The sequence below is a fragment of the Caretta caretta genome, chromosome 3 (assembly GCF_965140235.1).
Source record: "Caretta caretta isolate rCarCar2 chromosome 3, rCarCar1.hap1, whole genome shotgun sequence".
Classification (NCBI taxonomy): Eukaryota; Metazoa; Chordata; order Testudines; family Cheloniidae; genus Caretta; species Caretta caretta.
This window is the reverse complement of record NC_134208.1, coordinates 100424466-100441591: the sequence shown is the minus strand read 5'-3', so window position 1 is coordinate 100441591 and position 17126 is coordinate 100424466. Positions and strand designations below refer to the sequence as shown.

Below are 17126 nucleotides of genomic sequence, written 5' to 3'. Positions count from 1 at the left end.
TTCTATAATCCTACAATTTACATCTATTTAGCATATATGATATAGCATGTCAGTTAATCATAACATTACACAACACAGAATAAATAGTGATAAAATGAAGTAATTGGCTACACTAAGGTGCTGGATGCCTGGGGTCCGAATCTTCCCTGTACCTCTATTCAGGGAGCCAATGCACACTCCTCACTGGAAAACCAGTGCCCTGAAAGCCTGTCTGATTTCTCAGCAACCTACTCTTGTTAGCCGGCTGGCCAGCTCCTGCCCTGCCCCCCACCCCAGCTAAGCCCTTTTCTAGCCCTGCAGTCTCCAAGCTCTGTGCAGGAGACATCACTGCTGTTTGTCTCTCAGTCACTGTGGGGGAGGGTTCATCTCCCCTGCCATTCAGCAGCAGGCTTTCCCTCCATTTTCTGCTCAGCCCAGGGACCCCAGCTATTCCTAAGGAAAGTAGAAACCTTGTTTTCTCAGGCCTTTAGATGGGTTCATCTCTCCCCTGCCCTGCACCTTTCTGGCAGTTTTCCCTTCAGTTTTTTTTAGCATTGCTCTCTCCCTCTCACACAGCAGGTAGATCTCTGCAGCACTCTCCAGGGCCAGCCTGCTTGCAACAGGGCTCCTCTCAGCTCTGTCCTTAGTTCCCCCCTCTTATTGCATCACCAGGATCACATTGAGACATTTATAGGACAGTGCACATTAGAATGTGCAGAGGTATGGAGAAAAAACAACAAAGAGAGGATAGGTCCTGCTGGAGTTGTGGTTCTCCGATTTCTTTAAACTGTTTTTGTAAGCAGCCTAATTCATGAGGGGAAAGAAAGGCAAGGAGCTGCTGGGCTGGTTCCTTCAATTGCTGGTTTCTTAAGGATCTGAAACCAAACTCAGTCTCCAGCCTCTTCTGATTTCAAAGTAATGGAGTAATCACAAAAATGTATGATTTTGAATGGTCTCACTTTAAGATTTTTGTAACTTTTCATTTTCTTGCTATTTTTTCCAGGTGAAGAGAAAGCAACATCCCACCACGGTCACAAGCTGCAATGCTGCGAAACCGGAGAGTGACTCTAACACAGTGCTCTCCCCATCCCCTTAGGTTGGCTTTTTAGGAGTTGTGGACACACTCCAGGCATTCCGGTAAATTTTCCTTGTTCCGTCTGATCTTTGTTGTGGTTCTCAATTATTATTGAACAATTAAAGTTCGGGCAGGATGGGGCAGTGGCTACGCGCGTCCAATATGCTCCCCTGTATCATGGGAGCTGTGAGGAGATGTCTTTGAGGCCATGCTCTGGTACTGAACAATAGTTTTTTATTTTTTCAAACACCATGAAGGTAGACTGAGCCAGTCAGGTCACTGAAGAGGAATCCAAGTGAATCCGTTTTCCTTTCACATGCAATTTTTAAACCAAACAAAAAGAAAACTATTGAAAAATAAATAATGAGTCTTTGTTTTTAATTCACAGGCTAACAATGCCCTGTTTTTTGCGCACATGTGACTAATTCCTGTGACAGCTCAGAAATAGACTTTTTAACAGGTTGGTTTAGTTTGGTTTGTGGTTACTTTGGTATTTACACAGTATTCACAGTAACACAATTCTGTGATCCAAAAGTATACACTACGTAGTTCAGCTTTTTCCAGGTAATTATCTTGGCAGCGATGCTGCTTCTGTTGTTTATTCTGCTAAAGATAAAAATAGTCCTATATTTGGCACTTTAGTGTTTTAATAAACTGTGAAAAAATGGAAAGGGGTTTAGATATACAAGGGTTTATTTCATTTCCCATAGGTGTGCAGAGTAGCGTCAGCTGTGTGCCTCATTTATGGAGACTCTAGCAGTAGCGGTGGAATGAGGTGAAAGGCAGTGAAATCAGCTATTCTCTGTAATTAAAAGATGAGGAGGATCCTGAGAAAAACAAGCCAGCTAGGTGGGAGAAAGCAAAAAGATAAAAACTGGTTCTGTTCATATGGTGAGGAGGATGGGATGGGGGTGTGGGGAATGTAAGAATGAGGATTGAGAGACATGGAAGAAGATGATAGGGAAATTGATAGGAAGAGGGAAAGAAAATAATTGTGGAAGTCCCATTGCCCAAATAAGTTCGAGGGAGTGTAGAATGCACAATACCATAGGGGACAATTTTTCCTTACCTGGAGGGTGCCCCTTCCAGTGTTTTCATTGTAATGGCACTGTCTCTGTTATCATTATCATGACTCAACTTGTTGCGGTTCAATGACAAGACAGGACAAAGCTTTAAGCAAGCAAGCAAGCTGGTCTGCAGACGGGCTTCTGCCTGTCAGCTTTTCCACCCTCTCTTTTATTTCTCCCCCCCCTGCGCATTACATACTCCGACCGCAAAAGGCATCAACAAAGGAAACAATATGACTTTGATTAATATTCTTATTTACCAGCCTCTATCTACTACTGTCCTTGTTCTCAGGCCTTGAGCCCAGTCCAAGGAAGCTTCCCACGGTTCATGTCCTCTGGGCGACTTCCCATGATCCATGTCCTTGGACAGAGCAGTGTGTGCACTGCTCCTACACAACACCCAGGGTGTGCCCTGAATGTTTTGAGGTGCATGAACTCTGCATGAACCCTTCATCCCCTCCTTTTTTGTTTATTTGTGCTCGGCCATCTTATGGCAGCCATCAATTTGCTTTTGCAAGTGATTTAACTCCCGGACAGACAAGGACATAACTCGGGGAGCCTGCCAGGGCAGGTCTCTACAAAGCCTTAACAAAGAGGGAATACATTGTACACAGCAGCAGCAAAAAATAAGCCCAACAATCACAAATACAGCATAACCGAAGAATTGTCGCAGCCATCCTAGAGAGGGCAGCCAACCTGTAAGCCAATTCCAAAAGCCCTCAGACCCCAGATCTTGGCATATGTGTGCCATAAGATTGGCCAATTTGGCCAGTCTAGTTTCTATGGAATGACTATTATCAGTTAAATTAAAACAACACATATGCTGAAACGTGGAACAGCCTAAATGATGTTTCAAGAGCAGAAAATCAATGGCTGCTCTGGTATCCAAAATTGCATCCCTTAATTCGTGTTGCTCTGTGTTAAGTAGGGCAATTGCCTGGGATGTAGTATTAATTGCCTTTGCCGCAAAACACGCCAGGGCATTTAAAGTTTTTGCTGTATAGGTGGCAAGCCCGGGGACCCCAACAATAGAGGCCTCTAAGGCGGTATACTCAGAGCGGCTGAGAAGATTGACATCTGCGACACAATCTTCTGAAAGGGGTGTACTTCTTTTACTGCGCTTTTGGCCGGCAAAAGGCAAAATGAGTGTCATTCTACTGAGGCAACAAAGGGTGCCATCGCTTAAATTTGCGGGAATATAACTAAAGGAACGTGAGCCACAGGTAAAAAACCACCCTGATGGTAGGATGATATGGCCATAATTGTACGAAATATTCACGGCGTGGGAACAATTTAAAAAAGGTTGAGAAATTTGCCGACAGCTTAAGGGCACCTTTGTACTAGTGCAATTGACCACACGCGCACAGGTGACATTGTTGGCCCCGGCCGGATACGGCGTGTGGAGGGATACGGCCGTTTGAGGCAAAGTATAGTTGGCCGGGCCCCAATTAGCCATGCCAGAGTACTGGGAAGAGAGATTCGCGTAAGCAGCGAGCATCGTCTCATTCCCTATTTCCTCAGGGTGATGACATACTGGAATAAGGCATGTACCTAACAGTTCTCCGGCTGCTACAGAATCAGATAAACAAAAGTGGGTAACATTTGCTATTGAAGCCAATCTTTCCCATAGGTTATATGTCATTTGGGCCCGTAACGGAGGAAGCGCTCCCGAGCCAACCCCTACAGGAAATAGCAGGCACAAAAGGCATACAATTAATACAGAATTAGCAGTAATTTGGGCAAGAATTGCCACAAACAGAGTCTCAGGAGTCTCTGGCTGTTGGTTTGCTGCCAGTCTTCATTGAGCCGCAGCGACCAATGCTTTTACTGCTCCCCATGTCATGGGCTGGCTTGGGACGCTACACCTCCTCTGTTTCCGTCCCGCCGTTGTCGACCTGGGAGGCACCGCATTCTCCTCCACGGTCAGCTGAAACTCCAGTATGGGGTTCGATAGCCCCTGGTGCCACGCCATGCTGTTTCAGTGCTGGTCGCACACACCGGGCCGGAACCCACAATGGTCCTGCAGGGAGAGACACAGCAGCATATCCCCGCCCCCAAGTAATTAAAGGTACTGGGCCCAACCATTGCGGATCGGGCAGCTGACAGTAATAGACACGTGGTCTTTCCAGTACCTCGGATTTGTGAAAATGCCGATCCGCGGGGGTCTGCTGATCTGCGTTCAGCGTTAAATTATTTAAAGTAAACAAAAGGATATGCAATTGTTGCTGAATGTCTCCTAAGGTTCGGAGACGCAGCTCCCCTTGTTTTAATTGTTTGTCAAGCAAGGTTTTTAGCGTGCGATTTGCACGTTCAACAATGGCTTGGCCCATGGAATTATAAGGGATCCCGTGTTTGAGACGGACGTCCCATTGGGCACAAAAGGTGGAAAGGGCTGTGGAGCAATAGGCTGGGGCATTATCTGTTTTTATCTGGCTCGGGCGACCCATAACAGCAAAACAGGCTAGCAAGTGCTGAATAACTTTGGGAGTGGCAAGGAGAACCAACCGCAGGGGACGAACTTCAGTGAGTCTATCCACAAACTGCTGACTCAACGCTGCATTGATCTGTTGAATGCAGGCAATGTGTTCCTCAGTGATGGCAATAACTGCGCCCGGTGCCCGAGCTCCACGTAGGAGCTCGAACAACGGCTGCTGCATCGATGTGGGGAGACGAAAGTAGGGTCGAATCCAATTTAAATGACCCAGAATCTGTTGTAATTTAACAAGGGTTAGGGGTTGGGGTAGGACCACTTCCGGGCAAACAGGGGCAGCATAGGTTTGTAAAACCTTATGCCCGAGGTATTGGTAGGGATAAGAGCGTTGGATTTTTTCGGGTGCCACTAACAGGCCATTTTGGCCGAGAATCTGGGACAAATATTCAAGCTGTTGTGCCGTGACCTGGGGACCGCTAAGCAAAATGTCATCCATATAATGGTAGACATTTAGTGTGGGGTATCGGGCATGAAAAGGGGCGAGGGCCCAATCCACAAAAGTTGACACAAGGTTGGACTATTTTGCATTCCCTGGGGCAAGACTTTCCACTGATACCTTTGAGAGGGTCGCTGATTATTATATTCCGGCACTGTAAACGCGAATTTTTCGCGATCTTGTGGGCAAAGGGGGATGGTGAAGAAACAATCTTTTAAATCTAACACACAAAGCTGATTGGTTTGAGGTATTAAATTCGGGTTTGGCAACCCAAACTGCAAGGGGCCCATGGGTTGGATGCGTTTATTTATTTCCTTTAAATCATGTAACAGCCGCCATGCACCAGATTTTTTCTTAATAACAAACACCGGGGTGTTCCAAGGACGAGTGGAGCTCTCCAAGCGCTGTGCATGCAAATGTTGTTGCACAAGTGAATGAAGCGCTTTCAGCTTTTCTAGAGGGAGGGGCCACTGGTCAATCCACACGGGCTCTAAGGATTGCCATACCAATAGTAATGTGGAGGGCAAGGTGGGTGAGGGAGGGTTTTGGGCCATTATATATTAATATCGAGAGTGGTGTCCAGCTTTGCAAGTAAGTCACGGCCCCAAATATTGAGGTGGACAGGGAGCACAAAAGGGCGGATCATAGCAAGGGCACGGCCTCCTGGTTTAGAGACCGTGACCCAAGACAAACTTTGGCGCCCGGGTTTGCTACCCCTGATCCCCCACAACTCTTTAGAAGGAACTGTTGGCCAACTACCTGGCCACTCCGGATCACGAATCACCGTAACGTCAGCTCCAATGTCCACCAGCCCTGTAAAAGGAACATTATTTAAGAGAAGTGTTAACTGAGGTTTCAAGGGGCGGACCGACATTGCTAGAGCAACAAACAGAGAGGACGTGTTGTGAGACGGCAACTGAGACAGCGTTGATCCAAAGCTGCCTCCACCCCTGGCTCGATCCTCTGCGGCTGGCACCTGATAGGGGACTAAAATCAATTGTGCAATTGACCGTCCATGCGGGAGCGACTGCGGAAGATGGGTCCACACCTGAACCTTAATAACGCCGGTGTAGTCAGCGTCAATGACCCCTGGGATGACAAAAAAACCCTGTTTACCAGCGTGTGAGCGAGGGAGAACCAGACCAACAAATCCGGCAGGGAGAGGTCCCATCACCTGTGTAGGTATGGCGCAAACCTCCCCCGGCAACCGAAAATCAGCATCCTTCTACATAATCAAATCAAGCCCTGCACTTCCGGCAGTCGCCGCCCTCATGGAGTCTATGGATTTTAAGGCAGAGGGACAGTCATCTGAGTGGGAAACACCCCCGTTTGGCCCTGGGTTTGGGGGGGACCCATCGTGCGGTTTCCCGACCCGCTACGACACTGATTAGCCCAGTGATAGCCCTTCCGACACTTGGGGCATTTCTTTGAGGGGCGAGCGGGCGCCGTCGAGGAGCAGCACTCCTGCTGAAAGTGACCCTCCTTACCACAGCGGTAACAACGCTTCCCCTCCTTCCCGCTTTTTCGCAGGGCAGCAGCCAGAACTCCAGCTTTATGTGCTTGGGTTCCGATGTTTTGGCACGCCCGCAGCATGTCTGACAGCTCTAGAATTCCAGAGGCTTGTGCCGCCTGGAGAGCACGTCGGCAATCCTCGTTCGCATTTTCAACTGCCATTTTTAACAGGATCTCCTGAGCTGCTGCCTCCTGCAATCTGTTGGTAAAATCCATAAAGGACTCTGATGCACCCTAACGGATACTGGCAAAACTTTTAGTAGGCTTGTCTGAATCCGGGACCTTCCGGAAAGCATGCTGGGCGCAGGTGGAAATAATGGGGAAGAGGGCCTGCATCTGAACGGTAGCAAACTGGCCCTCCCCTGCCAAGTGCTCATAAATGACACCTTGCTCTCTATATACCTGGGCTTGGCGTTCCGCCATCTGCCGATACTCACTAAGCCAAATAACATACTGACTGGGTGTCAGCATCATGCGCAACAGCACTTTCCAGTCTTCAGGGACCAGGGTGTACTCAGTACCTAGCCCTTCAATGAGACCACGTACATACGTACTAGTCAGGCCGAACTCGTGAATCGCCTTCTTTACCTCTCGGATCACCGAGTAAGGCAAACTGACCCAGTTTGCAAGCTGGTTGCCCTGGCCATCATCCTGCCAGGTCACCGGACAAACTGAGACCAGATCAGCCAGCTCCTCTGCTGTAATATCTGAGCGAGTCTTCGCTGTGTGAACCATTTGTTGCACCAGCGAAAGCCCCTGAACAGACGCGGATGACCCCCCGGGGGGCCCCGGAGCATGGGGCCCCACGAGGGGATGGCGATCACACACCGGCTCCAGTGGGGAAGACAGGGGAGGCGGTGGTAACTGGGGTGCTGGGGGCGAAGCAGGGGGAGGGATGGCTGCAGGAGCGGACAGGGGTGGCGAGATCGGCAACCCCTCTATTGGCGCGGGAGAGGATCTTTCTGAGGCGACACGCTGTACTGCATCGCGGCAGAGGTGCCAGGCATGTAAAGCCTGCACGGGCGCCCGAGGCTCTTTGTGCAGTGTCTGGCCCAACCGCTCCCAGTCCGCTAGCTTAAGGGTTCCGGCTTCAGGGTACCACGGGCACTGGGCACTCACCTCCTGTAGCAGGAGAGTGAGTTCTCGAGTGGGGCAATCATGCTGAGCCTTACGCAGCAAATACTGTAGCTCATTGCGGTGTTGCACTTGCAAAGCAGAGAGGGAGCTTCCCATATTTACCACAATGAAAATCCGGGATCCGCAAAGCGGATGAGTGATGCGTCTGAAACCCTTGCCGGGCGAGGTGAGTGCTGAGGGCCCCACGTTTGGGCGCCAGTTGTTGCGGTTCAATGACAAGACAGGACAAAGCTTTAAGCAAGCAAGCAGGCTGGTCTGCCGATGAGCTTCTGCCTGTCAGCTTTTCCACCCTCTCTTTTATTTCTCTCCCCCCTGCGCATTACATACTCCGACCGCTAAAGGCATCAACAAAGGAAATAATATGACTTTGATTAATATTCTTATTTACCAGCCTCTATCTACTACTGTCCTTGTTCTCAGGCCTTGAGCCCAGTCCAAGGAAGCTTCCCACGGTTTATGTCCTCTGGGCGACTTCCCATGATCCATGTCCTTGGACGGAGCAGTGTGTGCCCTGAATGTTTCCAGGTGCATGAACTCTACATGAACCCTTCACTCAACTTACTTCTCAGTGAGTCTTTTCCTCTTTGGAATGAATGACTTGCAGTATTCACTGCTTCCATTGAAACTGGGCACATTTTGCGGGCACGTCTAAATGGACAGGTTTGGGAGAGAGAACCAATTCTAAAAGATTAGTAGTAGGTGCAAGGAGTTGGCTAAGGGGAGAATAAAATGGACAGCTGGGCAGGGTTGTTTCCTCACCTGCCTGTCTGCTAAAATCTGACTACCTTGAACTCCCACTGATATAAGTTTGGCATTACACTAGTTAAATTACTACTATTTCTACATATGCATATACTGTGGATGTTCATATACTTTTCAACATCTTATTTATGTTGCTTGGAGCAAGCAAATGTTGTTTTCCTTTTAGATAATATTACAGCAGTTATATGTCCTTTGTCAGCATTACTTGTGTAGGAGAGAAAACAGATGGTTCATACTGAAAAAGGCAAATAGAGGAGACTGTATTCTATCATTTAAGATAATGCCTCCAGGCTTGAGTTACACAGGGATCTCAAAGGACCTGTGGTAAATTGAGGCATATCCTTCTATCCAAAAATAAATGCAGTAATAGAAACAAGTTTAAAGGGAAATTGGGCAGGATAGTACAAGGGACTGATTTTTATTGTTCTTTATATTTCAGTAGTACACAGAGGACCCCAATCAGAGCAAGAGCCACATTATATAAAGCCTAGAAGATCCTTACCCTTTTTCAATGTTCAGATGTAATTTTGACTACCATTATCTAAAAGTTGTTACGGTTTCAAAACAATTCAGTAGTCTATGTGAAATAAGATTGTTGCAGTCTCATTGCTAATGGCCAGGGCTCTTCATCGCCAAACTGACTTCTGGCATTAATTTGGTACCCTTTTTTGTTAATGTCAGGGAGGCATAGGAATGACTGAGCATGGAGAACCAGCTCCCTTTATAGCTGTAGGAGGTTTTCCCTCTAAAACGGGGTTGAGGCATATTTATGGGATGGTTGAGGGGAGCCTGCACTTCTGTGGAGTCAAGCTGTCATTCTAACACCTTTGACCAGCACTTAAGTTACCTAAAGATAAATACAGTTCAGTCTACTATGTAGCAAAATGTTGGCCAAGGTGAATTTCTTCAACAGCTTTCTGATCTATAAATAGCAAAAGTAAAATAATCCTCATTTCAAACTTGTCCATATAATTTATTGTTTCTTTAATGGGACATGCATTCAGTTCCTTCAGCTGTGATTTTTGTGTGTCTTTCCCCCTCTCTGTCCAAAGTATTCAGCATGTATTCGGGATTGTGATTTTTTGACAAGACATTGAAGAGTCCTTCAAAGTCTATTCCATTCAATTTCTACATGTTCTTTGACAGGACTTAATCAGAACAAAAATAATATTAAAAATATAGGCGTTTATTGGTTGTCTCCTTCATGACATCATTGTTCCTGCATCCTTGAAAAGAATAAGGAAGATGCTGGACCTGGTTTAAGATAAAGGGCGGTAAGGGGAGAAAGTTGAAAGTTCTAACTTTGCCCTCTGTGCCTGTGGGGTTTGCTTATTTATTTAATTTTGAAATTCAATTGAAATTTTTCATTAGAAAACTTCTGCTCTGCTCTAGTAGATACCAGTTTTCACATAGGGAGAAATTAATCAGTGGTTCAGCAGGTTATGGCACCTAGCCCTATCTCACCATATAAGCCATGTTGGCTGGCTGAGTCCTTGTAAAGGGATGGCCCTGCAACCCCTATGTGTTCAGGCAGTGGTCTTTGGCACAGAAAATCACTTCATGGGTGGAGTAAGAAGTCATGGATCTGTATGTATGCAGATCCTTTGGCTCCAGAACTTGCCCAGTGTGGAGGGGCTGGGCAATTTAAAGAGTATAAGAGGTTGTGGGATTCCTGGCTATGACTCAGGAATGTGAATTAACCCTCATTACAGCACTTCATCAGATCCTGAATACTTGGGCTTTGTGAATTTACTTCTAGTAGTCACGTTGGAGGAAATTTGCAATGAAAACTTCACATACATCTAAATATCTAAATTTAAGAGTAGTTGCAATTTGCTTAGCTCAGTGAAACACACAGGAACGTGTTTTCCCAAATTCAGCTTTTCAGCAACAGTAAAGGCTCCTATACTTTGATGTCATAGAACCTATGAAACATTTCTTATTGGCTTATTTGCAATGAGGGTGATAACTTTTTCTCTGTGTGATTTTTTTTAATCTTTAGATCTCATTGGAAAGTGTAGAGTATGTGTAGCACTCAAATGAATATTTTTGTACGGTCATTCCAATCCTTATGTTGCTAACTACTGCTTTATTTTAAGTGTAATACAAGCTCACTTAACTGTACATTGAACTACCACAGTGCAAAATGTCTGCAGCTATATAAGACTTTCTTTTCATATTATCCTCCTCTTAGCAGATGGCCAAAGACTAATATTAGCATATCTTTTGAGGCATATGTGTGGTTTTGTTTTTGCTTCATTTTTTAAATGATCATATGACTTTCTAATGCTAAAGGAGGGAGAAAAAAGTGTGTCTGGTAACACAGAAAGCATCCCATTTGCTGATTATGTTAATGAGAGAATTTGCTTTTCTGGGAAATGGAAAATCCCTCAAGAAAATTGCATTAGCAGGTAAGAGCTGATTTGCCTCACTGTGAAAGGAAAAAAAGACTGTTGATTAGCAGATGTCTTGCATATATGAGGAGGAGCGGGGGAATATAGCACAAGAATGCAGATAACCTTTAACTTAGAATCAAGTTATCTGCTTTTTACAGTAAGTGAATTACTATTTAGTTATTTAAATGACCAAGTTAGTTATCTGGTTTGTGTGTGAGTCATTAAGATTGAGGGTGATTCTAAATCTTATTAAATTAGTTTCTAATAATACATATACTAATTTTTAGAAAGCTTCAAATTCACAACAGATGCCAAATTACAAATTAACAAATTATTTTTTTTTCTAATTTAATTCATCTACTCTATTGTAGCTTCATTTCAGTCTATACAACAGAGAGGTCAAATCCTTATGTTGTTTTATTCACCAATGACACTTTCACAGAATCACTGAACCATAGGAATGGAAGGGACCATAAGATGTCATCTAGTCCAGCCCCTTGTGCTAAGGCAGGACCAGGTGTCATCACCTGACAGGTGTTCTTTATAAAAAAAAAAAAATGGTGGGGATTCTGCAACCTCCCTTGGAAGTCTATTCCGGTGCTTAACTACCCTTATATCTAGAAAGCATTTCCTAATATCTAACCTAAATCTCCCTTGCTGCAGATTACTTCTTGTCCTACCTTCAGAGGACATGGAGAACAATTGATCACCATCCTCTTTAGAACAGCCAGTAACATAGTTGAAGACTATTATCGGGTCCACCTTCCTGTCCTCTTTTCTCAAGGCTAAACATGCCCAGGTGTTTTGTTTTTTTTTAAACCTTTCCTCATAGGTCAGGTTTTCTAATCCTTTTATTATTTTTGCAGTGCTCCTCTGGACTCTCTCCAATTTCTCCACATATTTCTTACAGTGTGGCACCCAGAACTGAACACTGAGGCCTCATCAGAGCTGAGTAGAGTGGGACAATTTCCTCCTGGGTCTTACGTACTACACTCCTGTTAATACTCCCCAGAATATCATTAGCCTTTTTCACTACTGCATCATGTTATTTATTGGTTTTATATACTGTTGGTATTGTTTCCCCTGTACAGTTATTTCTGTTTTGCTCTCCTTCTGCTGGCCTGTGTGTAGCTGCTCTTACATTATCTTGATGAGATTCTGAGGGGCAGAAGAGAAGCTTGAACACAGGAGCCAGCATTCAGGCTACTCTTTATCCTTTCTCTGAATTCATACCATCAAAATGCTCAGAAATAGTTTCTTTTTCATGCCTTCACCTCTGATGCCTTGATCCAGTACTTCCATGCAGAGATGGATTCTCAGAGCCTCAACAACTGGCATCACAAGATAGGCGCCGGTTTCTTCAGCTTCTGTTAGACTTTAACGCCTCAAAAGATTTGAGAATTCATGTCACAGTCTCTGCTAGTCTTCACTGTATTTGAGTCAGCACACAAGTTTTACTTCCTTGAGGCCAAAAGTGAGTGTCGTCTGTTCTCTGGTTTCTCAGCATAAAATATGGAGTTATCATGTTGCTACATTATGGGACAGATATTTGCTAATGGAGGCCAATTTTTGCTGATAGTCTAACTCAGAAACAGCAGTGGAAAAAATGCTTAAAATTGACAGGCAACTTCTGGCCTTTTTGCACAGATTGAAAGAGAGATTGATCTCAATCTCAGAGTCTAGTGAAGTATCTCCCCTTTATATTTAATAATGTTCTCCAGCAAAGATAAAATTAGAACACATCTTTTTTTTTTTTAAATTTGAGTGAATGATTTAATGCTGAAGGAAATGTGGGTAGTTCCACTCCCTGAGTAAAGGGTGGCTGCTCAAATAAATTGGTTAGTCTCTAAGGTGCCTCAAGTACTCCTTTTCTTTTTGCGAATACAGACTAACACGGCTGCTACTCTGAAACCTGTGAGAATGGAGTAGTAGTTAGAGTAATTCCCCTCCCCTCCCCAATAATGTCATGTAAATTAGTTTCCATCCTCCAGGAACAAACTGAGGAAAATTGCCTTACAAAACACAATTTTTCAATGCTAGCATAGCACCCCACCACCACACACACACACACACCATCCAGGAGCATCAGAAAGGGAGCTGCAGAGGTATCCTCCCTGGAAAAAACATGCATGACAGAAGATGGGTTTCCCCAAACTTGCTCCAGAGCATAGCTGCATGGGTGGTGGGCTAGGCTTCTCATGCCACGCAATCCTTTGTTGGGCTGCTATTGACCAGGCATATCAGAGCTGTGGGTCTTGGCCTTAACAATCGATTGAAGTAGCTATTCTGTTTTACTTTGCTGCCTTCCCAGATGGCTCCTGACACTAGTTCTACCTCCAAAGTGAATCAGTTAGCCTGGGGAGGGATTCAAGTGCTGTACCTTAGCCCCCTGTAATGGCTTTTTCAGGGTCCTTATAATATTAGGAAGTTTGATGGTCCATTAGCATTTTATAAGGCTAACCAAAAATAAACAAAAAGGGAAACCATGAGAAGTGAAAAACATGCATATTATCTGCAAGGTGCCAACACACATGGCTTAGAGATGCATGGATTTTGGGCATCCAGCAGTTTGCATTCTTATTCCAACAAACCTACCATATCTGCAAAATTGGACTGGAAATCCTAGGAGAACAAATTCTCTCTCAAGACTTCAGGTATTTTCAGTATTGGTCCTAATGCTGACTGGATCATAGAAATTCAAGGACAGATGAAAAGGGGAAAAAATAATTTTTCAAAATCTCAAACACTAAGCTCAACTTTGATTTTCAAAATGGGTAAGGGTAAGTCTTAACTGGCTTGCTCACCTTTCGTTTTTACTAACGTGACATATAAAGATTTTTAAGAGAGGATTATACAGGGAAATACAGCTACACAGTGGCAATTCCCAGTGGGAAGCATCACTTTTCTTGATTGTTTACAAAAGCTCTGAAGTCACCAGAAAGCAATTGCATTGTTGGCTTTATTTTGATTAAATATATTTATTGCTGACATTGCAAGCCACTGTACAACATACAGGCAGAAGAGGAAAACCCTAACTGGAACTCTCTTGGCAGTATGCTTTATTGTAGGTCAAGACCGTAGTCTCTCACAGGCAAATGACATAAACTTTCTGTGACTGGCTAAATCCTCCCCCACACCACCAACCCTGTCTTTATGTAATAAGTCTAAAACCAAATACAAACATTCTGTATCTCCTACCTATTGTAAAGTCTTCTGTCCACATAAGTTTTCCAGCTGGGCCTGTCTTGTGCTTTGAATGAGTCAAGTCCTTGCTTGTATGTGGATGTGAATTATCAGGTATTTGGAGGAGTTCATGTCCTCCAAATTTCATTTATTGGTTGTGTGCTGACTGTCATGGTTACAAGACTAGCTATATCTTTGTCCTCTCTCTGGTCCCTCAGAATGTGCCCCCCCCCCTAAGTGTTAGGCCTCACCTGCTCCTGGCTGGAATCTCATGATCTTCCTGTGCTTACACTGTCCTGCCTAAAACCCAGTCTATCATCTGAGCTTTTCCAGCAGGACCAACTGAGTTCAGCACTGAAATTTTCCCTTTGGGAGTTTCTGACCTGTGGATAACACAGGTGACCAGACAGCTGTCTCAAAACAAAGAATTGTTAATCTTAGTAGCAGGAATAAAGCATAACATAAGAGAAAAAGGAATTTAACACACTAAAGGTCTATATATGCATGACGATCTTACCTATATTCCAAGGCAGGCCTATCTTACCCCAGATCCCCAACCTCTAGTGTCTGGTTGTCAGTCTAATCTCTGCCTCAGTCTCCCTCCCTGTCCTTCAGGAACTCCATTTTTAAAACCAGTTGAAGGTCTTTATTCTGTGTTGTCTTTTCAGTTCGGTTAAACCACTTCCAAGAGCTCAGCAAGGCATCAGAGGTGCATTTCAAAGTAGATGGCTGTGCATTGTCTCTTATCCCTTGAATTGTTTGAGAGGAGATGAGACTATCAGGATCCAACCTCCCCCCACCCCTCCCACAACCACCACCCTGCCTTCCTGGAAGCATATCCTGACAAACTTGCTGGTGAATTAACTCAGTTTATACCTACAACACAATATCCAGTAGTCACAAGTTATTATAGATGAACCCCATGTCCTTCACATTGACTGTACCAAGTTGGGACAAGATGAGGGGAATAGAACCCCTCATATCCCTGCAGGGGCACAAAATAGTGGTTCTCCAAGCACTTGGCCACCAACGGTACCAAGGCCATCATACCTTGAGGAGCTCCTCATTAATTGGAAGGGCTACCCTCCCAGGAACAGAGGGCTGGAGAACATCCATGAATTTATGGGTATTCTCCTGGAGAAACTCCACTTGAATACCAAGGGACAAGACAACCCAGCATAAAAGGTCCTGGTATGCCTTGAAGGATGGACCAGGCAGCATCACATCATCTGGGGACAAGGATGAAACTGTTGGCTGAGCCAGAGATGGGTCCTGCTTCTGAGGTAGCGACTCTAAACAGGGAAACACCAGAGGCTCCACAGGAAGGGGAACGCTGGGTGTCTGGACTTGCAGCCAATCTGCAGCCACCAATGCTACATGAGCAGAAGACCTCCATTTTGACTTGGACAATGAGTGAGACCTCTGGAAATGAGAAGCTTCCTGTTGAGCCCAAGGGGGCCATTGGCATGGGTAAACACATTTGTGGCCAGTAGGGGCCGGGCAAGGAGCCTCCATCCCAGCCTACGGGTGCATGCCAACCCTCGTAGCCATACTGGTCAACTGGTGGCCTTCAGACCTCCTCTTGCAAAGTGAGGTGTGAGGATGAGGAGCCCAACTCTGAAACAGACAAGTCCCAGGACCTCGGGGACATGAGGGGAGAAACTCTATTGGGAGCCATCCAGTGATCCAACTCATCTGTGGCCCAGAACAAGGTCAGAACCAGTGCTCCCAATGTCGTTGGCACCACCTGTGCCAAAAATGTCATTGCCACAGGCAAGGTTGGTTCTGGTACAAACAGTGGCATTGGAGCACCTGAGTGTATCGAAGTTGAGGGTGGTGACAATCTCTACAGCACCATCCTTGGCATCGATTGCATTGGTGCTGAGGAAGGGCCTGGAACCAAAGAACCTTGTACCATCTCTGGGGCTGAGCCAATACCAACCAGTAGGAGAGGTGCTTTATGGTACATTGCTGAAGGACCCAAGAGTTCAGTGGCATGCTCCAACTGGAGGCGCCATTGTGGACACCAGCCTCATGAAGTCCTGGACCAGTGGCAAAGCCAGGACCAAAAGGTCTTCCACAGCCAGGTAAGTTGATGTCACAGACATTGTCGGTAAGGGCATCATTCCCCTCAGTACTGGACTCAACATACGCTGGAATTGGAATTGACAATATGGAGTGTCTGTCCTCCCTACCCTATACTGAAGGAGGGTCAGAAGTACCCATGCCATCCTGCACACTAGAGACAGTCCCATGTCAGGTCACGCTCTTCTTAGGGGAGACAGAAGAGCTGCCCCAGGACCTGGAGCACTCATGATTTGTCTTACCAGTCGTCTTTGGCACTGAGAACAGGAGGACTCCCATGCCTCTTTCGAGAGGCGCCTGCCCACAGTGGGAGGCAGCAGCACTTTGGGAGCCGGAGGGCGATCCGTGGCCTTCGGAAACCCTGTTCAAGCAAGGGCTGCTGAAAGCAGAGGTCCCGTGCCACCTGCGTCCTCTCCTTGAATGGTCTTCAGATCAAACAGTGCTCTTTACGATGGGCCTCACCAAGGCAGAGCAAGCACCTCATGTGGGGATCACTGTTGAGAATCACCCCTCCTCACGAATCCCAGGGAGAGCACTACCACTACCGGTATAGTATACGCCCTCAACTTTTGCACTAACACTAACTAAACTAACTAGTAACTGTGTACAATGAATTAATCTAAGAGGATAAATTGTGAGGTTGTGAAAACAACCACCCTGCAGAGCTCTGACACCAGCCGAGAGGCGGAGAGAAGCAACTGAGGGGGGTCAGCGCGACACTGCCTCATATAGCCGGGGAGGGGCACGACCACCACCCTTCTATGAGTACTACCAGGCAAAAGTCTCTGGCTTCAGCGCACGCACACACCTACTTGGAATACATTTCCACTAGTTCTGTTTCTATTCCACTAATAGCTGCTGTTTAACATCCTCCTGAGGTACTAAAGTTAGACATTGTTAAATCATCAGGTCTAGCTAACCTGCATCCAAGTGTGTCAAAAGCGATGGCTGTGAAACTCTCCGCACTGTTAATGTGGAGTTTTCACTAAGTATTGGCGCACTG

At 45.7% G+C, this 17126-nt stretch overlaps 2 long non-coding RNA genes across 2 annotated transcripts in view; one reads left to right on the top strand and one right to left on the bottom strand.

Moving 5' to 3' along the window:
- The window catches only part of LOC142071560 (uncharacterized), a 50855-nt gene that overhangs the window by 22630 nt on the left and 11099 nt on the right, over window positions 1-17126 (top strand). Inside the window, exon 3 of the long non-coding RNA XR_012667660.1 lies at window positions 983-1116. This is a non-coding gene — a long non-coding RNA (uncharacterized LOC142071560). The remainder of the gene's footprint in view (window positions 1-982; window positions 1117-17126) is intronic.
- Window positions 2226-5863, bottom strand: LOC125634879 (uncharacterized). The gene is made up of 2 exons (XR_012667661.1): window positions 5808-5863; window positions 2226-4141 (listed from the first exon to the last, which is right to left on the bottom strand). It is a non-coding gene; the product is annotated as an uncharacterized LOC125634879 (long non-coding RNA).